Source organism: Apium graveolens, chromosome 2, assembly GCF_009905375.1.
Source record: "Apium graveolens cultivar Ventura chromosome 2, ASM990537v1, whole genome shotgun sequence".
Classification (NCBI taxonomy): domain Eukaryota; kingdom Viridiplantae; phylum Streptophyta; class Magnoliopsida; order Apiales; family Apiaceae; genus Apium; species Apium graveolens.
The window spans coordinates 69,815,786-69,843,119 of NC_133648.1; the positions used below are offsets into that span (position 1 = coordinate 69,815,786).

At 37.8% G+C, this 27,334-nt stretch overlaps 1 non-coding gene across 1 annotated transcript; it reads right to left on the reverse strand.

The window, feature by feature from the left end:
- Positions 1-2,631: 2,631 nt before the first annotated feature.
- On the reverse strand, positions 2,632-2,738 carry LOC141709663 (small nucleolar RNA R71). The gene has a single exon (XR_012570228.1). It is a non-coding gene; the product is annotated as a small nucleolar RNA R71 (small nucleolar RNA).
- Positions 2,739-27,334: the final 24,596 nt, after the last annotated feature.

Sequence of the window (27,334 nt, forward strand, 5' to 3'; positions counted from 1 at the left end):
AAAAGCACAATCACACATTTTGTAAAGAAATAAGAGATGGATGAGAGAAGTAGTATGCTTGTCATATAAATAGAGGTAACCTCAACCAAGAGACTATTTATAATCATACAAACATGAGAAACAACAGAGGGAAATAAGCAATACTTGAAGGTGAATCCTCAAGTGGAAGTGATGATAGTGGAGGAACAAACAACGCATCAGGATGCTTTATCAAGCTAGTTAGCAGCAAGGAATCATCAGTAGAAGCTGCTTGAATGGATAGTTGATCAACATCAGGATTTGTTGTAGCATCAGGAATTGATTTGTCAGGAGAATGAACTAGGCCAGCATCAGTACTTTGAACTGATGGTTCTTGTGGGGCCTGAGGAATATGAGTTGCTTCAGCAAGAATTGGTGAAGGTTCTTGTGTACTCTCCTCAAACATCAGATCATTAATAACTGCGTCCACCTTTGACAATACATCCTGATGAGCCTTCTTTTCTTGTAGCAGTTGTTAAGAGGCAGCTGATAAGTGGCATTTTATACCACTTAGAACGTCTTAAAATGGCTTAAATTGGTGTCTTGAAATCAAGTATTTTGTGTATTTGATGCGTTTTTCTAGTGTTTATGCATTTCAGGGTATTAGTTGCATTTCGGAGAAGGAATCATCAAGAATAAGCCTTGGCATGTGTTCACCATTGCGAGAGGAAAAGAACGGGCAGATTACGGTGAAGAAACGGAGCAAACCTGGAAATTTTCCAGTAGGGTCCTGCGCGCCCGCGCAGCAATGCTGAGCGGCCGCGCAGCAGCCTTGCGCGCCCGCGCAGAAATGCTGAGCGGCCGCGCAGGGTCGGGGAAAAAGATATATTATTTTAGACTTCTACTTCTGTTTGGCTTCCAAATTCTATGTAATCTGAGTTTTATGGGACTATTATATAAGTAGATTTGAGACGTTTTTCACAGAGTATTAAGAGGAGATTATGTTTTAGCTTGTGTTTTGCAAGAAGCGAAGGAGATAAGGAAGAAGACCGATTTAGCACACAGCAGCGAAGAGGAAGCATATATTCTTGTGATTCTTGTTTCGTTGTAACGTTGGATGCTAGTTTTCTTGCTTTGACTTATTTACTCTTGTGACGTACTCTGTTTTAATATAATCAGTTTAGTTATTATTTTCTTGTGTTTGTTATCATGATTTCATATGAACCCATGATGGCGATAAGTTCTATTATGGGCTAATCGTGATCATGGGGTTGCAACGGATTTATTATGGAATTCTTTAGTTAATTGTTTAATACTTTAGTATGTGATGATTGCATGATATCTAGTATTGGTTGTGCGTATTCGTCTTATGTGCGTCGCGAACATATAAGATAGGGTGTTAATCTCTTGTGAAGCGACGGTGGATCTTGAGATTTAGAACTTGCCATGCTAGCATAGGTTCATGTACAGTGTGCATGATTAGTGGGTAACTCTAACAGTTTTATTTGCCCTATGTAATCAAAAGGAATAACTTGTGCTTAATTCGTTGTGTTGTCAATTTCTGTAGACATATAGGAACTCAACATAATTGATGACTATTCAACTTCTATCTTAATTGTGGATGTTTGGTAGAATGGTATTAGTACAATGAAAGTTGGCTTTTATCAGTTTCGTGTTATTCGATTAATATCATCACTGTCACATGCTAAAGGTAATAACTATGGCTATAGAAGGAAGTAATAATGAAGTTGTGATCTCATGAGTGTTTTATTATTGATAAATTGAAGTGTTAGTTAAGTGGTTAATTAAGTAGTTAATTATAGTTAATATTTAATCAACACTTTTAAGTGTTATCTTAACATTGAGAAGTAATCATACATTGGTGAGTGAGTTAAATTAGACAATAACTTAAGTCTGAGTCTCTGAGGGAACGAACTAGAAAGTATTCTATATTACTTGTGAACGCGTATACTTGCGTGAATATTAGTGCGTGATTTCGCCCTAACAAGTTTTTGGCGCCGCTGCCGGGGACTCGCCGTATTTGTTTAGTTTATGTACTTACCATCATTGGTCATTAGGACTCAGTGATTAGGACGTAGTAGTTAATTACTCTTTTCGGTTGTGTTTCAGGTACTTTAGCAAGCGTTTATGCAAACTCGTTCTCGTGCTCGCAAGAGGACCTTAGATACAGCTGAAGGAAAAGACGAAGTTATTGATACTCCGGAGAAGTTAGATTTTGAGGATTCGGATTCAGGAACTGAGCAGAAAGAACCAGTAAACATGGGAGATCATATTGTTCAAGCTGATCCAGCTCTTATGGATTTTTCTCGGCCTAAAATTGATGACATTCAGTCAAGCATCCTTCATCTAGCTATTCAAGCTAACACCTTTGAAATCAAGCCGGGCACTATTCAGATGGTGCAGAATTCTGTTTCTTTTGGAGGAGCGGCAACTGAAGACCCCAACATGCACATAAGGAATTTTGTCGAGATCTGCAGCACTTTTAAGTATAATGGCGTGACTGATGAGGCTATCAAGTTGAGGCTTTTCCCATTCTCACTGAGGGATAAGGCTAAAGACTGGTTACATTCTGAACCGGCTGGGTCCATCACTACGTGGCAAGATCTTGCGCAAAAGTTTCTGGTGAAGTTTTATCCAATGGCAAAGACTGCTGCTATGAGGAGTGCTCTTACTCAGTTTGCGCAGCAACCTACAGAATCTATGTGCGAGGCTTGGGAACGCTACAAGGAAATGTTGAGAAAATGTCCACATCATAGAATGCCGGATTGGATGGTAATCACTGGTTTTTATAATGGTTTGGGGGCCCAATCTCGGCCCATGCTCGATGCAGCAGCTGGAGGCGCCTTATGGGCTAAGAGCTATACTGAGGCGTACAATCTTATTGAGACGATGGCTGCAAATGAGCATCAAAACCCAACTCAGAGGATGACGTCAGGCAAGGTAGCAGGTATTCTGGAAGTTGATGCAGCCACCGCTATTGCAGCCCAGCTCCAAGCGCTATCAATGAAGGTTGATTCTTTGGCTACGTGTGGAGTTAATCAAATAGCTATGGTTTGTGAGCTTTGTGCAGGTTCTCATGCTACGGATCAGTGTTCTCTTGTCAACGAATCTGTTCAGTATGTGAATAATTATCAGTGACAACAGCAGCCTGTGCCAGCAACCTATCATCCTAACAACAGAAATCATCCAAATTTCAGCTGGGGGAATAATCAGAATGCTATTCAGCCACCATATCAGCAAGGAGTGAGTAAACAGTTTAACCCACCTGGATTCCAGCAACCACAGCAGTATGCTACAAGATAATCATATCCTCAACAGGGAAGTGCAGCTGCACCTACTAGTGCTGATTTTGAGGAACTTAAGCTGTTGTGCAAGAGTCAGGCGGTTTCTATCAAGACCTTGGAAAATCAAATCGGTCAATTAGCCAATACAGTGCTCAATCGTCAACCTGGTACTCTTCCCAGTGACGCGGAAGTACCAGGCAGGAAGGAAGCTAAAGAGCAAGTCAAGGCTATTACCTTAAGGTCTGGAAAAGTAGCTGATACTGAAAAGGCAAAAGAAGTCGAAGCTGAAGTTAGAGATGAAGAATCTAAGCAAAGGGAGAAAGCGGCGGAACCAAGGAAGACTACTGTTGAACACACTCTGCCTGAGGCTAATACAGGGGAGAAACAGCTCTATCCTCCACCACCTTTTCCTAAGAGATTGGAGCAACAAAAGCTGGATAGACAGTTCGGGAAGTTTCTGGAGGTGTTCAAGAAACTTCACATCAATATACCTTTCGCTGAGGCTCTGGAACAAATGCCTAGTTATGCGAAGTTTATGAAGACTATTCTTTCAAGGAAGGTGAAACTGGATGACCTTGAAACCGTTGCTCTCACGGAAGAATGCAGCGCGGTTCTGCAACAAAAGTTACCACCAAAACTAAAAGATCCAGGAAGCTTCACCATTCCTTGCACCATTGGCAATCTAACTTTTGACAAGTGCCTTTGTGATTTGGGAGCAAGCATTAATCTGATGCCATTGTCGATCTTTAAAAAACTGGATCTGCCTGATCCAAAACCCACATACATGTCGCTACAATTGGCGGACCGTTCCATTACTTACCCAAGGGGCATAGTTGAGGATGTGCTCGTCAAGGTGGATAAGCTCTTCTTTCCTACTGATTTTGTTATTCTGGATTTTGAGGAAGATAAGAAGATTCCCATAATCTTGGGGAGGCCTTTCTTGGCTACTGGCCGTACCTTGATAGATGTGCAAAAAGGGGAACTTACTATGCGGGTCCAAGATCAGGATGTGACCTTCAACGTATTCAAGGCAATGAAATTCCCTACAGAAGATGAGGAGTGTTTAAAAGTGGATGTGATTAATTCTGCGGTTACTTCGGAACTCGATCACATGCTAATGTCTGATGCATTGGAAAAGGCCTTAGTGGGGGAATTTGACAGTGATGATGAAGATAGCAACGAGCAATTACAATATCTGAACGCTTCTCCCTGGAAGCGAAAGCTCGCCATACCATTTGAATCTCTTGGTACTTCTGACCTCAAGAACGCTGAAGGGAAGCTCAAACCATCAATAGAGGAAGTGCCTACCTTAGAGCTCAAACCATTACCTGAACACTTGAGGTATGCCTTTTTAGGTGATTCATCTACGTTACCTGTTATTATTTCAGCTGACCTTTCAGGTAGTGAGGAAGACAAGCTCTTAAGGATTTTGAGAGAATTCAAATCGGCTATAGGATGGACCATAGCAGACATCAAGGGGATAAGTCCTTCATATTGTATGCATAAAATTCTGTTAGAGGAAGGTAGTAAGCCAACTGTGGAACAGCAGCGAAGACTGAACCCGATCATGAAGGAGGTGGTGAAGAAAGAAATTCTGAAATGGCTAGATGCAGGCATCATTTATCCTATTTCTGACAGCTCATGGGTGAGCCCCGTGCAATGCGTACCTAAGAAAGGAGGTATCACTGTGGTCGCAAATGAAAAGAATGAGCTCATCCCTACTCGAACAGTTACAGGATGGAGAGTATGCATGGATTATAGAAAATTGAACAAAGCCACAAGGAAGGATCACTTCCCTCTCCCATTCATTGATCAAATGCTTGACAGATTGGCGGGACATGAGTATTTTTGTCTTCTGGATGGGTATTCCGGGTATAATCAGATTTGTATTGCACCAGAGGATCAGGAAAAGACTACCTTCACTTGTCCATTTGGCACATTTGCTTTTCGAAGAGTTTCGTTTGGGTTATGTGGCGCCCCGGCCACCTTTCAGAGATGTATGATGGCTATATTCTCTGACATGATTGGCAATAACGTCGAAGTGTTCATGGATGACTTCTCCGTCTTTGGACACTCATATGATGAATGTTTGAATAATCTGCGCGCCGTACTCAAAAGATGCGTGGAAACTAATTTGGTGCTTAATTGGGAGAAATGTCATTTTATGGTGCGTGAAGGCATTATCCTTGGGCATAAGGTCTCTAGCAAAGGTCTGGAGGTGGACAAGGCCAAGGTGGGAGTCATTGAAAATCTTCCCCCACCTAATTCGGTGAAAGGAATCCGTAGTTTTCTCGGCCATGCGGGTTTTTATCGGCGATTCATCAAGGACTTTTCAAAGATATCTAAGCCGTTGTGCAATTTACTTGAGAAAGATGTGCCTTTCAAATTTGATGATGAATGTTTGGCAGCATTCGAGACTCTCAAGGAGAGTTTGATCACGGCACCAGTTATTACAGCACCAGATTGGACAGAACCGTTTGAGATGATGTGTGATGCGAGTGACTATGCGGTAGGTGCAGTTCTGGGACAGCGCAAGAAAAATCTCTTCCATGTGGTCTACTATGCGAGTAAGACTTTAAATGGGGCCCAATTGAACTACACCACTACTGAGAAGGAGCTTTTGGCTATAGTCTTTGGCTTTGAGAAATTTCGATCTTATCTGCTTGGTACGAAAGTAACAGTATTCACTGATCATGCAGCTATTCGCTATCTGGTTTCTAAGAAGGATTCGAAGCCGAGACTCATTCGTTGGGTGCTTTTACTTCAAGAATTTGAGTTAGAGATCAAAGATAGAAAAGGTACCGAGAATCAAGTAGCTGACCATCTCTCTAGGTTGGAGAATCCCGATTCTACTTCACAAGATAGGACGTTCATCAATGAATCTTTTCCGGATGAGCAGTTGTTTGCAATTCAGGAGGAAGAACCATGGTTTGCAGATATTGTAAACTATCTTGTCAGCAATATAATGCCTCCTAATTTGACATCCGCGCAAAAGAAGAAGTTTCTGCATGAGGTGAAGTGGTATATGTGGGATGAACCATATTTGTTTAGACAGGGAGCTGACCAGATCATCAGGAGATGTATCCCGTTCTGTGAGACGGAGGGGATATTACGAGACTGCCATTCCACGGTTTATGGTGGACACTATGGAGGTGAGAAGACGGCAGCTCATTTTCTGCAAGCAGGTTTTTTCTGGCCCACCTTGTTCAAGGATGCTCATCAGTTTGTTTTAAGGTGTGATCGTTGCCAAAGAGTGGGAAATTTGTCAAGGAAGGATGAGATGCCATTAAATGTGATGCTTGAAGTCGAGGTCTTTGATGTATGGGGAATCGATTTCATGGGGCCTTTTATCTCGTCTTGCAATAATCAATACATCTTGCTAGCAGTCGATTATGTCTCAAAATGGGTCGAAGTTAAAGCTTTACCGACAAATGATGCAAAGGCAGTGCTAAATTTTCTTTATAAGCAAATTTTCACAAGGTTTGGAACACCTCAGGTAATCATAAGTGATGAAGGATCGCATTTTTACAACCATAAGTTCACTTCTATGATGCAGCGTTATAATGTGAATCATCGAGTAGCTACTGCCTATCACCCGTAAACAAATGGTCAAGCGGAAGTGTCTAACAGAGAGATAAAGCGCATTCTAGAAAAGGTTGTTTGTCCGTCAAGGAAGGATTGGTCTTTAAAGCTCGATGAAGCTGTTTGGGCTTACAGAACAGCATACAAAACTCCACTTGGGATGTCACCGTTTCAGTTGGTGTACGATAAGGGATGTCATCTACCGGCGGAGCTTGAGCATAAGGCCTACTGGGCATTGAAGAAATTGAACTTGGATTTAGATGCAGCTGGTAAGAAAAGAATGCTTCAGCTTAATGAACTTGATGAATTTCGACTTCAAGCGTACGAGAATAACAAAATGTATAAGGAAAAGGTGAAGAGGTGGCACGATAGGAAGCTACATCCTAAGTTATTTGTGCCAGGGCAATAAGTTCTGTTATTCAACTCTCGGCTCTGACTTTTTCCTGGGAAGTTGAAATCAAGGTGGTCTGGACCTTTTATTGTCAAAACTGTGTTTCCACACGGAGCGGTGGAAATTTTTGAGAATGATTCGGACCAAGCATTCAAGGTTAACGGTCAGCGGTTGAAGCACTACTATGGGGACATGGCAAACCGAGAGGTGGTTAGTGCCATTTTGTTGACTACTTGAGAAAGGTACGGAACGTCAAGCTAATGACGAAAAAGAAGCGCTGTGTGGGAGGCAACCCATGAATTGTTGTTACAGGAACCCTTAGAAGTTAATAACCTATCCAAAAACACAAAAAAAATCAGAAAACAGGGGCTGAAATTTTTTTTTTCCAGAGACCCTCTGCGCGCCCGCGCAGCTATGCTAAGCGGCCGCGCAGCTTTCTGCGCGCCCGCACAGAAATGCTGAGCGGCCGCGCAGGGGTCGAGTTCCAGAAATTTTTTTACAGTTCAGAGAAAAAAAAAAAAAAAAACACAAAAACCCATTACAGCCCATAAACCCACGAATTCTTTTCCCATTACCCCATGATTTTATCCCTCAACCCCACTCCTAATCTAATTTAACCTACTCCACACCCTATATATACATACACCTATCCTACATATCTCCCACAACTTCCTACACTTGAACCCTCTCATTAATATCAAAAAATCAGTTCTTACACACTTTTATTCACAAATCAATGGCACCCAAGAGAGCACGCACTATTGACAGCAGCAGCACAGTTCCTACTGCTGATTCATCAAGGGGTACTGCTGCAAGGCCTCGGTTAACTGACAGAGCCGCAGAGGAGGAGTACACTAGGCTGTTGGGGAAGCCGATTCTGAAAGAGAGGGGGTTTTTACCATCAGGGAGGGATGGTGAGTTGTTGCCCATGATTGCAGAGAAGGGGTGGATAGCTTTTTGTGAGTCACCCGAAGCAGTACCAATGAGTGTTGTTCGCGAGTTCTACGCGAACGCGAAGGCTGAAAAGAATGGGTTTTCTGTAGTTCGTGGGCTGACGATTGATTATCATCCTGCGGCGATTCGCCGTGTGATTGGACAGCGAGAGAGGAAGCCCGAGGAGGAGAACTGGAATGAAAAGACTGCTGAGGATTTTGACTTGGATTTGATTTATGCGACTCTCTGTCGACCGGGCACAGTTTGGAACCGCAGTCCAGCCAATAATGAATATCGTCACTTTCCGGCGATCTCCATGAACAGGTATGCCCGTGCATGGAATGCATTTATATGTGCTAATATTTTGCCTTCTTCACATGCACACGAGGTCACAGTTGAGAGAGCACAGTTGTTGTGGGGAATTCTGAATGAGGAATACTATGTGGACCTTGGTGAGTTTATCTACCAAGGAATTCTGAAGTTTTTGAGGGGAGCAAAGCATATGAACATCCCTTATGCATCCACGGTTACAAAGCTATGCCGTGCAGTAGGAGTAAACTGGCCGGCTCATGAGCAGTTGCAGTTGCCAGCAGCTCCTATAGATTCTGGCACTCTGAATGGGATGCAGGAGTGGACCGGTGGTGAGCCTGAGGAGCATGGGCTGGGTTATCGTCTTCCAGGAGGGCGTCCAGCACGAGGTGCTACTATGGCCAGGCCAGGGCGTGGTGAGGCTAGTTCTTCGAGAGTTCAGGAGGGTGCTGGGATGGGTGATGCCCAGTATAGGAGGCTTTCACGGTGGATGGATGTCATGTATGAGACGCAGAGCAGGTTTGCTCAGGAGCTCACCCTTGCGTTAGGGACTGCTTTTCGAGGCCTTGGAGCTGATATCCAGTGGCCAGTTTTTGGTGAGGACTCTGCATACCCGCCGCCTGATACTCCACCCACTGAGGGTGATGATGATGATGACTCCGAGTAGGTATACCCTGTGTTCCTTTCTACTACCTTCACTAGGGACAGTGAAGATTTTAAGTTTGGGGGTGGTAGTTAAGGAATATTTTGTGTGTGTCATATAGTTGCATATTCATGATAGTTAGTTCATATAGTTGTATAATTTTTGCCATATAGTTTTTTTATATAGCTTTATTTGTTTGTCATATCATATAGCTCATGCATATACCATGATCCCTTTTGCAATGATTTATCGACTGAATTGTGATATTGAGGCGAGTGTAGTGATAACATTAAAGTGATATTAAGTTGTGTAGGTTGATATGCATGCTAGAAGCACTTGTATTTTCACTAAGTCTTAGAGAATGCTTAAGGACTAGATTGTTGTTATGATCTGATTATTTTCGAGGATAATCTATTTATTATGCTTAGAATTTGATAATAGGTTCTTAGTGGTAAAGGCATGAAAAAGAAAAAAAAATATGGAGTAAAAATGGAATTTGTTGCTATTTGTGGCTAGGCGTCAAATGGCTAGTAGCCGGTTCGCATGTTATGTGAGTAGTCTAGGGTTGAGCAAGATGGAGCGAAACGCACTTGCTCAGAAGAAAAAAAAAAAAGAAAGATTTTTTTTTTTTTTTTGCGTAATTGATCAAGAGTGGGCTCTTTGGTATTCGAGTTATTAAGTTCTTAGGGGACTTTGTGCCTAGTGACCTAAGGCTTTTAGAGTCTGGGATTCGCTAACCTAACGCTCGTTACATGGATACCATTGTATAAGTCTTTTGTGGACCTCACTCATTGCACGGTCAAATAAGCATTTGAGTTGTAAATAAAAAGCACAATTCCGTAGTAAGCTCCAGAGTTCTTGTAGTGTTGTATATCACTTTGTGCCTAGAATTTTTATTCTTTGTATAATCGTAGGATTGCCTTGAGGATAGTCTAGTCATAGTGATTGGTCTAGTTCCAAAGCATATCTGTTAAGCATTTGCACACACCACGTTTCTGGCGGTATGTCCGTTTGCATGAGTTTCTTGATCTTTAGTGTCAAACTGCATTCGTTGAGACATGATAATTTGGTTGGTTAATTGTAGTAAGGGGGATCGTTGCATTTTCATATAGATTGCATTCATGCATATTTTTATTTGTTTTTGAGTCTGTGACGCTTGAGGACAAGCATCGATTTAAGTTTGGGGGTGTGATAAGTGGCATTTTATACCACTTAGAACGTCTTAAAATGGCTTAAATTGGTGTCTTGAAATCAAGTATTTTGTGTATTTGATGCGTTTTTCTAGTGTTTATGCATTTCAGGGTATTAGTTGCATTTCGGAGAAGGAATCATCAAGAATAAGCCTTGGCATGTGTTCACCATTGCGAGAGGAAAAGAACGGGCAGATTACGGCGAAGAAACAGAGAAAACCTGGAAATTTTCCAGTAGGGTCCTGCGCGCCCGCGCAGCAATGCTGAGCGGCCGCGCAGCAGCCTTGCGCGCCCGCGCAGAAATGCTGAGCGGCCGCGCAGGGTCGGGGAAAAAGATATATTATTTTAGACTTCTACTTCTGTTTGGCTTCCAACTTCTATGTAATCTGAGTTTTATGGGACTATTATATAAGTAGATTTGAGACGTTTTTCACAGAGTATTAAGAGGAGATTATGTTTTAGCTTGTGTTTTGCAAGAAGCGAAGGAGATAAGGAAGAAGACCGATTTAGCACACAGCAGCGAAGAGGAAGCATATATTCTTGTGATTCTTGTTTCGTTGTAACGTTGGATGCTAGTTTTCTTGCTTTGACTTATTTACTCTTGTGACGTACTCTGTTTTAATATAATCAGTTTAGTTATTATTTTCTTGTGTTTGTTATCATGATTTCATATGAACCCATGATGGCGATAAGTTCTATTATGGGCTAATCGTGATCATGGAGTTGCAACGGATTTATTATGGAATTCTTTAGTTAATTGTTTAATACTTTAGTATGTGATGATTGCATGATATCTAGTATTGGTTGTGCGTATTCGTCTTATGTGCGTCGCGAACATATAAGATAGGGTGTTAATCTCTTGTGAAGCGACGGTGGATCTTGAGATTTAGAACTTGCCATGCTAGCATAGGTTCATGTACAGTGTGCATGATTAGTGGGTAACTCTAACAGTTTTATTTGCCCTATGTAATCAAAAGGAATAACTTGTGCTTAATTCGTTGTGTTGTCAATTTCTGTAGACATATAGGAACTCAACATAATTGATGACTATTCAACTTCTATCTTAATTGTGGATGTTTGGTAGAATGGTATTAGTACAATGAAAGTTGGCTTTTATCAGTTTCGTGTTATTCGATTAATATCATCACTGTCACATGCTAAAGGTAATAACTATGGCTATAGAAGGAAGTAATAATGAAGTTGTGATCTCATGAGTGTTTTATTATTGATAAATTGAAGTGTTAGTTAAGTGGTTAATTAAGTATTTAATTATAGTTAATATTTAATCAACAATTTTAAGTGTTATCTTAACATTGAGAAGTAATCATACATTGGTGAGTGAGTTAAATTAGACAATAACTTAAGTCTGAGTCTCTGAGGGAACGAACTAGAAAGTATTCTATATTACTTGCGAACGCGTATACTTGCGTGAATATTAGTGCGTGATTTCGCCCTAACAGCAGCAAGAAGATCACCTTGAGCAAAATCAACAATTATTTGTGCAGCCTCTTTGTTTGCATCTTCCCTTTGAGAAGATAGTTCTTGTGTTACTGTATGTGTCTCAGTTGCTAAATCCCTTTGAGACTTAGGTTTTTGTGGATTGACATCCATAGTAGAGGACTGAGCCTTTTTCTTCTTTCTGATGTACCTAACCACATCTTCAGCTTTTCTTTTCAACTCGCTCTTGTCAGTTTTCTTGGACTCAGCAGTTTTTTTGTTCACTGGAAACTTTTTGATCAGAGCACTATCATCAGTAGTTGGCTCCTTAGTTCCAGCTGTGTCAATAGAGTCATCAGGAATTGCAACTGATGATTTTATCATCTTCATCCTTGGCCTAATGGGCATATGATCATCAGAGTTAAAATCATCTTGCATAATCAGCCTTCTTTTCCGTACTGGAAAACATTCTTCTTTCTTCTCACTCTCACTCAGTGAGGCCTGTTGAGCTCTCTGTTTAGATTGAATAGATTTATTAACCAACCTTTTCTTTAGTACAACTGATATCTTTTGAGAGATATCAGAGGAGGCTGATTTAGGAGCTGGATTGGAGTTCTGTTTAGGAGAAGGAATGCTTGGATTAGAAACAAGATGGGTAGTATCTTGTTCCACAATATCAGGAAATGTTACAGAGGTACCAACATCAGGATTTGCAGGCACTTGTGAAGGAGTAGGTATATTTCTCAATAGAAATTACCTAACCTCTTGAGGCAGGAAGGGAGGTCCTGAAAACTTATTCTTTTCATCTCTTTTAATATGATCAGTGATAGCCTTCTCAGAAATTTGAAATACAGGAAGCAATTCATCATTAGCAAATTCAGCATTAGGGCATAGAAAATTAAAAATCAGTAGAAGAAATCTAGTATACCCTATTACTCTTGATGTATCCATTCTCCTAGAAATTATGAATTGAAGAATGGTGTTACCATAGTCAAAATTACCAGAATAGAGAAGAGAGTACCCAATTCTCATAGAAGTAGACAGAAGAGCATCAAAATTTGTTGTCTTATTCAAGAAACATCTGCTGATGCAATCAAAGAAGAAATTCCATTTTCTCTTTAATTTTGTCCTTGTCAATTTTCTAATTATTGTGATGTCACCTTTGTAGTTCAGAGCATATCAAACAGCTGCTCAGTTGCATAATTATCAGGAGCACCATCACAAGCAGGAAACCTCAATGCTTGAACCAGGACATCAGTATCAACCTCATACCTGCGTCCCTTATATTCAAAGGAGAAAGCAATATTTGTTTCATTAACTAGAGCTGTATCCCATACATGCATTACAACCCTGTATGATATCTTAGTAGGATTTGTGAGAGCATATCCAATTGGACATTAGAGTAAGAAATCATGTTTATCATGAAAAGATTGAGGAAACTGCTGATGTGTAAACGGAGCCAAGTAGTTATTGGTTCCAAAAGTGTTGCCATGATAATAGTGGTTTGGCTGAAGAAGGGTGAAATCTTAGAAGATGACATGATGTTTGTAGGCGTTGAGGAAAAATATTCGTTAGATGTGAAGAGTGAGGCTGTGTGTATGATAATATGTGTCACAGAGGTTCTTGTGCAAACATAAGTTTGCAGAGCTTAGTTGTATGTAACACACTCATAGAAGAAAGCTTATTGAATTAGACTTCTGATAGAGGATAATTACTGAAGAATTGGAGTGAAAAGTGGAGTAATGTGCGGAATTAGCAACAAAGGACGCACTGCTCTTTTAGTAAATTGTTGTGTGACTTTGTTCAACAATTTATCCACTTTTAAACAATAATTAAGAAGACAATCACTTTTCAGTATTAAACAATTCAGAAATCATTTTTCAATAATATTCTAAATTAAAACATGCTGACCTGTCATCAGTATTTGGTACCTCTTATCTGTCAGGATTTGACATCGTCAGAATTTGTCGATTCAAATTCATCAGTATTTGTCAAAACAACTCAAGCTTATCAGAAAACCACAATTTTAATCTCAAGAATCATCAAAAGATATATGTTAATTGTGTGATCTAGAGATTAACAGGCTACAATTAAGAACGAACACATGCATACACAACTAAGGAACATAGATTAGGTCTTGTAAGCAAAACAAACAAAATTTCATTATTAATTCAAGAGAGTACATTTCATGAAATTTTTGATTACATGCATAGATGATTACAGGAAAATCCTAGTATAATAGAGAAGAACATCAACAACCTTAGTCTAAGAAGCCTGACAAAGCTGATGGTGAAGAAAAACAGTCAGAGAATGTTCAGGGCTTCTTCCGGCTTTCAACAAAGAGGACAGCAAGGAGAATGATCCTCTCTTGCTGTTGAAGAGTGTTGAGGGAAAGATCTCTTTGAAATCTCAGAAGGTCATTTTGATGATTTCATGAAGTGGACTCCAGATGTCATTTGAAATGGCGTTGATGTGATATTGAGTTTGCAATCCATCATAAAAAAATGTTACAATATTAGTGATATGGTTGTAGAACCAGTTGAAATGCGCCATTGTTTGAGAAGAAAGAGATATGAGAAATGAAATTGAAGGAAGTATTTTGTGTTTAGGAAGAGATGATTTGACTGGATGATGAGTGATGATTTAAATAACCGAGAGAGAGAGGGAATATCAAAAGACTAGGGGTCTGATTAATTATTAAGTGCAGAGTTAACTTAATGTTTTAACCAAAAGATATCTTTTTAAAACGCGTCTCCCTAGACTAATTTGCAATGATGACAATGACATATATGCATACATGCACTATTAGCAAATAAATTCACTTAATTTATCATGCATATAATAAAATACATCAAAAATTCCCATCTTAATATCTTGAGCAGCATTTAGGACATATCAGGATTTGATCAATATACATCAGGATTTGATCAAATATAAATTTAAAAGAATTTATTTTTCCCAACTAACCATACCAAGTTCATTGACAAGCTTTGTAAATTTTGCTTCAGGTAATGGCTTTGTGAAGATATCAGCCAACTGCAGATAAGTAGGAACAAAATAAAGCTCAATCATTCCTTCCATGACATGCTCTCTTATAAAATGATATATGATGGTGATATGTTTAGTAAGAGACTATTGCACTGGGTTTCCTGTCATAGCAATAGCACTTTGATTATCACAATAAATAGGAATTTTAGAAAATGATAATCCATAGTCCATGAGCAGGTTTCTCATCCATAACAACTGAGCACATCAGCTCTCAGCTGCAATATATTCAGCCTCAGCAGTTGAAGTAGAAATGGATTTCTGCTTCTTACTGAACCATGAGACTAATCTGCCTCCCAAAAACTGACAGCTCCCTGATGTACTCTTCCTGTCTATCTTTCAACCAGCAAAGTCAGCGTCTGAATATCCATATGATTCAAAATCAGCTTCCCTTGTATAACAGAGACCAAGTGATACAGTACCCTTGAGGTATCTGAAGATTCTCTTCACTACAATAAGATGTGGCTCCCTTGGATTTGCTTGAAATATTGCACATAAACAAATGGAAAACATAATGTCTGGCCTACTAGCCATTAGGTACAAAAGAGAACCAATCATACCTCCATAGTTTGTGACATCAACTGTTGTACCTTCATGAGGATCTAGCTTTGTAGCAGTTGCCATAGGAGTAGTTGCAGCTGCACTTTCTTGCATATTAAACCTTTTCAACAGATTCTTTGTGTACTTTGACTGATTAATATAGATACCATTATCATTCTATTTAATTTACAATCCCAAGAAGTAACTCATCTCTCCCATCATGCTCATTTGATATCTTGATTGCATCAACTTTGAGAACTTATCACACAGTTTTTGATTAGTTGATCCAAAAATGATATCATCCACATAAATCTGAACTAAAAGCAGATCTTTACCTTAATTCAGATAAAATAAAGTTTTATCTATTGTACCTCTTTGGAATCCACTTTCCAGTAGAAACTGAGCAAGGGTCTCATACCATGCCCTAGGTGCTTGCTTTAGTCCATAGAGTGCTTTGTCAAGTCTATAAACATAATCAGGATGTTTGGGATCCACAAAACCTAGTGGTTGTTCAACATAGACTTCCTCTTCAAGTTCTCCATTGAGAAATGCACTCTTGATATCCATCTGAAAGACTTTAAATTTCCTGTGTGCAGCATATGTCAAGAAAATTCTGATTGCTTCCATCCTAGCAACATGAGCAAATATTTCATCATAATCAAAGCCAACCTGTTGGGAATATCCTTTAGCCACCAATCTTTCCTTGTTTCTGATAATAGTTCCATTAGAATCAGTCTTATTTCTGAAGACCCACTTTGTGCCTACAATTGACTTGTTTTTAGGTCTTGGCACCAGCTTCCATACTTCATTTCTTTCGAACTCATTCAACTCTTCTTACATAGCTATGACCCAATCTGCATCCTTGAATGCATATATCTTCTACTTTCTTTGGCTCTTCTTTTGAAAGTAGATTGTGATACAAACATTCATTTTGAGTTGCACTCCTTGTCTTTATACCTTCATCAGGATTTCCAATAATCAGATCAAGAGTATGATCTTTAGTCCATTTTCTGGCACTAGGAAGTGTCCTTCTGGAGCCAGATGCTCCCCCTGAATTGTATGCCTCATCAAATACATTTGAGGCTCCCCCTGAATCAGTGCTGTCACCTCCTGATGAGATTTTGGGACTTGACTCATGTCCATCTGATTTGAATCAACATTGGATTCTGAATGAACAAATTGAGAAGAACCTTTAGTTGATTCTTCAGTGTTAGTACTATTAGTTGAACCTTGTTGTTGTTCCCCCTCAACATGTGCAGGTTCATTAGTACAATGATCATCTTGAGAATCTGAAGGAGTATCAGGATTTGGATCATCAGTAATTGACAGTTCATTAGAGTTTAATCCAGATTCCAACAGTGCATTTTTATTTACAAAGATTAGACTTCATGAGAGTCTTCTTCAAAACCAGGAATCTTCTTATCATCAAAAGATACATTTATGGAGATAACTACAGTATTTGTTCTCAAATTGAAAACCCTGTATGCTCTTGATGGTGAGTAACCAACAAAGATTCCTTCATCAGCTTTTGATTCAAATTTTCCTAGCTGATCAGTATGAGTTCTCAGAACAAAGCACTTACATCCAAATACATGAAGATGTTTGAGATTGGGCTTCTTTTCTTTCAGCATCTGATAAGGAGTAACACCATGTCTATTTATCAGTGTGATATTCTGAGTATAACAGACTGTGTTTACTGTTTCAGCCTAGAAGTAAGTGGGTAGTTTTGCTTCTTCTAGCAGAGTCCTGTTAGCTTCAAACAGGGTTCTGTTCGTTCTCTCAACAATACCATTTTGTTGGGGTATACCAGGAGCTGAGAATTGTTGTTGGATGCCTTTATACTTGCAGAATTCCTCCATTTTTGAGTTCTTGAACTCAGTACCATTATCACTTCTCAGTATTTTTACTTTGAAGGTGGATCCATTCTCAATTTTCCTTATATGATCCAGAAGAATTTCTAGAGTTTCATCCTTCCTGTGTAGAAAATAAACCCAAGTGTATCTAGTGAAATCATCAATAATTACAAGTGTGTACCTTTTCTTGTTGATAGACATTATATTTACTGGTCCAAAGAGATCCAAGTGTAACATATGATATTGCTCAGTAACAGAGAATTCTGTTTTACTTTTGAAAGATACCCTTCTTTGCTTAGACTTTTGACAAGCATTACAAAGACCATAAGATGAGTATAGCATATTTGGTAATCCTCTTACTAGCTCCTTCTTGGCAAGTTCATTGATTGAATTGAAGTTGAGATGTGAGAGCTTCTTGTGCCAATTCCAGCTCTCATCTACTGATGCCTTCGAGATAAGGCAAGTAGCTTCTTGCTCAAGACTTTCATGCTGTCTTGCTTTATATATATTGCCATGTCTGTATCCCATAAAGACAACCTTCTTTGACTTGTTTTGAACAACTTCACAGTGAGAGTCATAGAACACCACATGATAACCTCTGTCAGTGATTTGACTGATGCTTAGAAGATTATGCTTCAGTCCTTCCACCAGAGCTACATTCTCTATTGCTACCTTTCCAATTATCAAATTGCAATATCCCAGAGTGTGTCCTATATTTCCATCTCTATAAGATACATCTGGGCCAGCCTTCTTCTCAAATTCTGATAACAGAGATTTATTTCCAGTCATATTTCCTGAACATCCACTATCCAAGATAAGAGTGTTTTTCCTGTTACCCTGCAGTTAGAGGAGTGATTAATTATAAGGATTTTTAAGGACCCACACTTGTTGGGCCCTCTTTTTAGACAAATTAAGTCTTTGTGATTCAGGCTCACTTTTGACAGTTTTTCCCTTGTCAGGATTTGTCTTGTCAGAAGTAGATTTAGTAGAACTAGAAGAATTGAGTACATAAGCAGTTTTATTGAATTTAGGCAAAGGTTCATAATAGTTATGATACAACTTATGATAGAAAATACAAGTGTAAATTGAATGCCAACTAATACCACAATGAAAACAAGGATTTTGTGGTTTATAAAATACTGATCTACCCCTAACATCAGACTCAGGAATTACAGTTTTCATTTTTTTACTCCTCCTGCAATCAATAGCAAGATGATTAGTATTACCACAGTTAAAACCATATTTTTTAGGAGCATTGAGAACAAACTTATAATTAGAATCCTTAGAAATACCTTGCTTACCATTCCTGTTTCTTTTAGGACTTTTAACTTGAGGTTTGTGAGTAACCTCATATAATTTCTTTTTCAATTGTCTTTTGGACAAAAGTCCTATATTCTTTTCCTTCTTAACAGTCTAAATGATTTCCTTGTTTTCCTTTCTTTGAGATTTATCACTTACTGACTTTTCTTGGGATGCTGATGTTGAACCCTTTTCAAAGATAAATTTGGGTTCATCAGCTTCTGAAGAGATAAACTTAACATGAGACTTAAGGGTAGTTTTATTTTCAGTGTCAACATCCTTAATTCCATCTATATAACCAAGACATTCTTTCCAGTTTTTCTTAGAGATCATCTCATGAACCTTTTTGCCTGAATCAGTCCAGGCTTTAAGGGTTTTCCTTTCATTTTCTAATTCATTCTCTAACATACTATACTTAGCTTCTAGTATCTTTACTGTATGTTTAGCTTTCTCACATTCTTTCTGAATTTCAATCTGATTTACTAAGTCAGACTCCAACTGATCATTCCTAGACTTTAAGATTTCATTTTCAGTTCACAGCTTATTGTTCTATAGAATCTTATTTTTAAAATTTCCATGTAGAGACTTAAAAATAGATTTCAGTTCAGATATATCTTCAGTATCAAAAGAGAAGAAAGAAGTTGATACCTTAGAAACAGAGGAAGCAGGATCATCAAAGCTAGCCATCAATGCATAACATGTTTCTTCATTTTCAGAATCAGTTGAATCCATCCGGTCCTTGCTTGAGGTAATCAAGGCTTTGTTCTTCCCTTTGTCATGCTTTGTCTTTTTGCACTCTGTAGCAAAGTGACCAGGTTTATCACAGTTGTAGCACTTGATTTTTGATCTGTCGACTTTTCCAGCTTTAGAGTCCTTTCCTTCTCTTCTTCCAAACGACTTCCTTTCCCCTCCAGTGAACTTCTTCTTGAAGCTTATTTTCTTCTTAGACTTCCTGAATTGCATCTTCTTGAAGCCCTTAACTAGCGATGCAGCCATTTGCATGACATCAGAATTTGTCACGTTCTCTTCAGTTTCAGAATCAGTATCATCATCAGGATTTGATGATGGATCATCAGTATCTGATTCTGGCAGATTGTTCTTTTTCTCCGCAGCTTCAATAGACCTTTCTTTTAAAGCTTTAGCAATCACTTTCAAAGCAACTGATTTTCCTTGTTGCTTTTCCTCTCTTTCCTTTGCTGAACTTCCAGATCATGAGTTCTCAGCATGCCATAGACTTCATCCAGGGTGATTATTTCCAAATCATATTGATGTCGTATGATTGAAGTCTGAGTCTCCCATTCCTCATTCAAGGCTCTCAGAAACTTAGTTTTTGAATCCTCCCGATCATACACCTTTCCCACCAAGGATAGATTGTTGAGCAGGGTGAGAAACCTGTCATAGATGTTGGTGAAACTTTCATCACGTTTGGCCTTAAAATGTTCATATTCTTAAATTAGAACAACCCTTCTATTCTTTTTGATGGCCATGGTTCCTTGACATTGGGTTTCAAGAGCACCCAGATCTCCTTGGCAGTCTTGTAGGCTATAACCCTGTTTGACATCATAGAATCAAAACTGTTATGCAAAATGTTTCTTACCTTTGTATCTTTTAGCAAATCAACTTTCTCTTCTAGTGTCCACCACTCTTCTCCTTCAACTGATAGTGTTCAGCAACAGCAGGAGTTGCAGGCACTAGTTTTGTTGGCATGTAGGGTCCATCATTGATTACGTCGAGATAGTCTGGATCTGTAGCATTCAGGTGCATGAGCCTCTTCACATTCCATGTAGGATATTTAGCCTTTTTCAGAATGGGGATTTTAATACTTTCATACTTGTTCAGAGACATATTTAGATCGCTTCTGATTGTAAATTTATCAGTGAGCTCTGATACCAATTGTTGCCCAGTAGTAATATAATTGTTTAAGGGGGGTTGGATACAATTGTATAAACATTTCGAACAAGTATAAATATATAACAGTTCTTTATATTTCTGATAAAACTGTTACAAACTCTCTCAAGAAATACTGATGTTCTTGAGAGCTACTAGGTCATACAATGCTCGAGTTAATCACTATGTGATGACCTAAACTGTGTTTATATAATACACATCTGCTACAAATCAGTCTAGGATATGCATTATCAATTACATACAGAAAATGATACATATCTTTAACTAAATATACAAAGTCCTATCACTCAGAACGCAACAGATTTCCATCCCTCAAAATAAGGAATATAATTAATCTTCACAATAGACTGCCTTCAGATGCTGATGTTCTATAGATACTGATGATGCATCAAATCCTAACGGCACATCAAATACTGATGACATCTAAACACAGTCAGATCTTGAGCTCCTCCTGATCATTGAGAATCATCATGTAACATAATATGCCATTATTTCGTGTTTATGTTATTTCACTCAACACGATTACCGAAAATACATACTTTCTACTCTTACTTTATCTAGAGCAACCCTCAGGTTCATGTAAATAGATATTTCTCCATTTATCTGTTTAGAAAGACCGTCTCAATGTTCATTGATGTACTTTTAAATTTCACAATACGATAATTTTAGTATTATCTTAATGAACCTTATTCTCAAAACTCGAGAATATTTCATTAAGTATATAAGGTCATCACTTTTGATTGTAATATTTTACTATCAGTCTGACCTCTTACTTCCCCCGACCCATGTATATTTTCCCAATTTAAAAATTCATTTGAGTCCTAATGTTTCTATCTCGTAAGAAGATCCATATATTTTTTAAACAAGATTCTGTCAAACAGAACCACTCTCTCTATTTCTTAACATCATTTCCCCCACAAAGGTCATAAAGAGAACATACACAATCCATTTTCTAGTACATGGGCTAGAAAATCTTGATTTATTGACTTCTCAATAATAGTCAAATTTTCTCCTGATATATTCACTTATCAAGGAATTATACAAGAAGCGCATTGCTTCTGTTAAACTTACAGGTTTACCTTCAAGTAAATTATCAAGACATTCAGGACTAGCAATTACCCAAACCTTTTGCTCTCTACAAGTTTATCCTCACATTCATCCAATAACTCGTAAGTTCATTTAGATGACTTTTAATTACAGATCTACTAGGAACTACTAGCTTATCGCAAAAGCATTCCTAAACTCCGTGATAATATTCTTACGAATCTCATAAATTCATATACTAGTTATAATTAGACTCAACCATTGTCTATGTATCCATCCAAAATATCTCAATTGATTTTAGATCTCATGTTACCAATAGAGGTATTGGTATTAAGTTTCGAGATACCCCACATTTCAATTATTTTCAAGAATGTTTTATTACATTCCACTATTCATAGAAAATTCAATAATTTTCTATTCTAGACACCCCCACAATTTTAATATTTCACAGAATGTCAGAAAACATTCCAAAACTAATAGGAAATTTAATTATTTCCTTCCGGGGTATCTTGTTTAAGGAACGATTAGCCCTTCATAACTAATATCCTCAAATTCAGTGATAGTCTGAGCTGATCACAATCGTTTTGCATCTCCCTTAGAGCGCAACTCAAGCCTGCATCTACTCCATTCATTTAATGCGAGTAAGGTGCAACAAAATCATGAATATTCACGTTGCAAACAGAATTCACCCGGTGATTATTCATCATTAAATTTATTCACTACCATCTTAATTATCTGTATTAAGTTGGTTTTACCCTTGAGCTTATAGAACACACATCTCTCTATTTAGCTTCAATATTGACTCCATTACGAGTCCGAGTGACAAATGTTTTTATATCAAACCAGAATGTAAACACATATCGTGTCACTACCTCTCATCTGAGCAGGTTTTACGTCATTCATTAAAAACCTATAAGGTTTTAATATTCTGTTTAAAGAACTTTTCATATAGTTCTTATCATTAGAAATTCAATTACTGAATTTCTCTAAAAATTTTACATGGTTCACATGAACCTACATTTCAGGCTCACCTACTGGTACAACCAGAAGAGGCCCAAAGAAGAAAATAAATTTTCAATAAACCCACATACAGTGACCCTTGATCAACTGATGCGTTAGGTTTAATAAATTTTCGGATTCTCTCCGAAGTTCAGCATAAATAGATGATATCAATATTCGCCCTATTAAGTATTACATGGATCACTATAATAGGCTCGTGTGTCACCGTCGCAACAGACCTACACCAAAACGTGGAATTACTATTTAACTGGAGGAAAAATCCAACTAAAAAAATATAATTCCTGTGCCACCCATAACATGTATTCCAGGCCTATTAGGTTTTTAATGTGAAGAATCCCGAGCAATTGTAAATCTGGTTCACTTCAATTGCACAACTCGTCACATTGTTTAACAACAAACATATATTACTTCGTAATATCCATTACAACACAAGTGATAATATTAGAACAAATTTTTCCCATCAAACTATTGTTAATTAACGAGACACCTTACATAATAAAACAACCTATGCCTCCTTTAATAGATTTCCAAAGTCTCCATATAGACTAAAAGCAATTTGTTAACAAATAAATAAATTAAAATATGATGTTTAGAACTACATAGTTTGCATCACATTTATTGTCACAAACCTATGCTTGTAATCTATTTTCTCCAAATAGATAGATACGCGGTAAGGCCTCTATCCAATATTATAAGTTTGTGATATAACTCTATTATTAATGATTAAACAATAATAATTGATGCTTTATCATCACTCAACAATGATAAAAAATTAATCACCAAATAATCAAGTTCCATCATGATGGGTCACATCTATGTAGCCATATCATTTAATCGCATAACAATATCATGTTATGAAGTTGCAAACACGCATGGAAACTATAGCATATATGATTCATATAACGACTCGTATATTTTGTATTATTTTAAAAGTATAATTATTGAATAATTAATTAAATAAAATATTTTTATTGGATTTGACAGCTGTGTGTTGGTTCTTATTAATTATTTGTGATTTATTGGTGTATGGGATTGAATTGCGTAGTTAATTATTGAGTTGTATTGTTTTGTTTCGCTTTTAAAAGTAATTTTCTTTCAGTTTTATTTTCATAAATATGTAGATTATCTCTAAAATTATTTTTATGATTTTATAATTTCAATAATTATTTTTAGGATATTATAAAATTGAGAAATCAATATTTCATTAATTATTTATCTTTAAATGATTTTCTGATTGCATTTATTTGTAAAATCAGTATTTAATTTCAGAATTCTTCAAAAATTATGAAACTCGTATTTTAAGAAGCTTATAATATTTTGAGAATTTTAAAATTATTTTGGAAATTTTTGGGATTAATTTCACCCGCACGTTAATCCGTTTAATTGTTAAAAGTGGGTATAAATTGTGTTTCAGAAATAGTTCTAAAATTTTGAAATTTACGCTTTAATTAATTTCGGGATATTTATAACATTTTAAGACTATTTTCGTGATTTTCTGAAATTGTTTTAAGTGCAACTCGGTTAGTTAATTATGAAATTCGAGGGAACTAGGCCTTAAAAAGTTCGTAATTATCCTTGCGAATATGTGTTAGTTTAATAAAATAGGGGACACGTGTTTGTCTCCCTTTTGCAACATTTTCCAAACGAAAAAAAATATATAAAAATACCCCCACCCCCAGTACTCGTCTCTCTCTCACAATCCGTTGTCTCCTCCCTCTGTTCTCGTTTCTTCCTCTGTCATTTTCTCTTCCTCCCTGTTTAGTGGCATTTATGACACTTTATTATGCTTTAATAAGCTTTGAATTGGTGTAAATGTACTCAAGTTGTTGATGTTTTAATGTGTTTTCTAGTGTTTTTGCATTTCAGGCACTATTCAGGTAATCAGGTGAATTAGCATTGTTTTGGTGCTAATTTGGTGTCCAGGTGGTATTGGAATAAAAGCTCGTGGAAAGCTGGCTCGAAGCAGTAAGATTTATGAAGAAATCTGAGTTTTTCCCAGAAGGACGGCGCGCTCGCGCTGTGATAGCGCGCGGCCACGCCGAGGTTCCAGAAATGCAGCGCACCCGCGCTGTGATAGCGCGCGCCCGCACCGTGGCCGAATTTCAGAATCCTGTTTCTACTGCAATTCTAAAAGGGAAGGCTTCCAGAATGTTGAGGGCTGCTATATAAATAACCTTAGGTCATTTTTAATAGATATGAAGCAAGAGACGGACCAGAGCGCAAGGAGAAGACGGCAAGAGACCTTTAGCATAATTTAACAAAGGCGAAGACGATCTTGTTTATTCTTGTGAATCTTTGTTTTGAGTTGTAATTTGGATGCTTATTTCTTGTTTTGTTGAACCTATAATCTTGTTTATACTTGGTATTATTTATTCGTATAAGACTACGTTTGCTATATCATGTTTCCATCGGAACCCACGTTGATGATGAGTCCGATTATGGGCTAATCGTTATCGTGGGATTCTAGCGGATTTATTTATGGATTTCTTTAGTTAAATTGTTTGATGCCTTAGTATGTGGTGATTATATGATATCCTAGTATTGGTTGTGCGTATTCGTCTTATGAGTGTCGCGAACTTATAAGATAGTGTGTTAATTCTTAATGAAGCGAAAGTGAATTTAAGGATTTAGAACTTGCCATACTAGCATAGGTTCATGTATGTGTTATGCATGATTCGTAGATAATTTTAACCATCTTACTTGCCCTATGTAATCAAGATAGATAACTTGTGCTTAAACCGTTATGTTGCCAAATTTTATAGACATATAGGGTCTCAATATAATTGGTGCCTATTCAGCTTCTATCTCTTTTGTGGATGTCTGGTAGAATGGTACTCGTGCAACGAAAGTTGGCGTTTATCAGTTTCGTGTTACTTGATTAGTGTCGTCACCATTGCATGCTAAGGTTAAGAATAACAAAGCTATTGAATGAAGTATTTAATGAAGTTAGAATCCCATGTTTGTCATATATATCAATTCAGTCAATCTTATTCTCGTAGTTATAATTGTTAGCGTAATTCTTAGTTATAAATAATCTCAATTTGTTATAGTCTTAGCATTGGATAATAACCATACATTGTTGCTTAGGTGCATAAATTAAATAGTTAACCAATACAGTCTCTGTGAGAATGAACTATAAAAGATTCTATACAACTTTTGAACTCGTATACTTGCGTGTATTATTAGCGCCTGTTTAGCGACTAACACTCCCCTTCATTTTCCTTCTCGCAGTTGCTCCGCCATGTTCCTGCCTTATTACTCCGGTGAGCCGCCTCCTGATTAAACTCCGGTTTGGCTTGGTTCTATCGCTATTAAGTTGATATGCATATATATACTTGTGTATATGTATGTGCTCTGTGTATATTTTTGTGTGTGTGCGTATTAGCGTTTGTGTGTGTGGGCGGCGCGTGGCCGTGTGTGTGGGCGTCGCGTGGCCGCGTGTGTGGCTGTGTGCTTCTCTGCTCTATTATTCAGTTGGGCTTCTGTGTTGGGCCTTGTTGGGCCGTTTGTGTGCAGTTGGTTTGGACTGTTGCAATTTTAATTTTAATTCCTTTTTATTGCAGGGAATTATTGATTAATATTCGTGATATTAATTATTTGTGCGGGAATATTTTAAAAATAATCGGTAAAATTTTTGTGTTGGAACCCGAATAATCGGGTGCCCCGAAAAATTTTCCGCCGTTCGCGATGAATTTTCACGAGTGGACGGTGGATGGTGGACGGTGATGAATTGATTTTGAGTCCTAAATATAAAATTAATAAAACGATTCATATAAACTATTTTTGAAACTAAATAAATATTTGCATTACAAGTCGTATCGAATTATGAATTGTGTTTGTTGAGAATTGGACGTCGATGATGTATCGACGGGTAGGCTTATAAACAGAAGAGCCGTTATCAAAATTTTCTAAAAATTATTTTAGAATACGATAAAAGCGTACTATTCAATATAAAGCGTTTTACCCATATATGAATATAGATTACGTAATTATGTGTATAATCATTATACGAGTCGGGTTATCGAATTGGGTTTTTGGGATTCGAGGATATTAAGCATGTCGGTATAACTAATTAGGATATTCTGTTACTGTAGATCTCAGTCGAGTTTCACCGAGACCGAAGTCAGCGTAAAAGCTACTTAGGGTTTCCGAAAACGTTGCAAGGTAAGTACCCCTGACCATTCTTTTATGGTCCAGTACGTATGAATAGACTGTTGTTTTATTCTCGTAAAGGAACATAAACGTTTTAAGTTACGTATCCCCTGTAGTTATAAATAACTGTTTTAAACTTGTTTCGGGGAAAAGTAACTTCGAAAGGTACCTATCCTGAATGAAACGATTTGTGATTACGTGTGCTGTTAAAATGAATGATTTTTAAATGGGATAGGTACAAGTGTTTTAAAAACTGGATAAAATGATCAGATATGGGATACATAGGGGCCAGAGTGGCCTAGCGAGGTGGCGTAAGAGGCTAACTCGGTTGCGCGCATTATATAACCAATTAGTCCAGCAGGGAGACCTAACTAGTCTCTGAGTTCCGGAACAGGTTTATGGGATGGAAGTTGGTGCCGTCTGGTGTTGATAGCCTGATCAGCTGTCTTCACATATCCGTTATGTATCTGATTTGGCTTTGTGATTCCCGAAGGGAATAAGTGATTGATACAGTTGATTAATAAATGTGAATAACATGCTAAAATTGGACTCTGGTACTTACACAACACACAACTACGTTTGTTTTGTTAAAAGCATGCTAGTCAGTGATATCCAGTTACCTCACCTTTCTTTTTAATTACTGTTGTTCGAAATGGTTTGCAGATTTCAGATTTCATGTTGATTTATAGTTCTGTTCCTATAAATGTTTACTTTACTATTTTTAT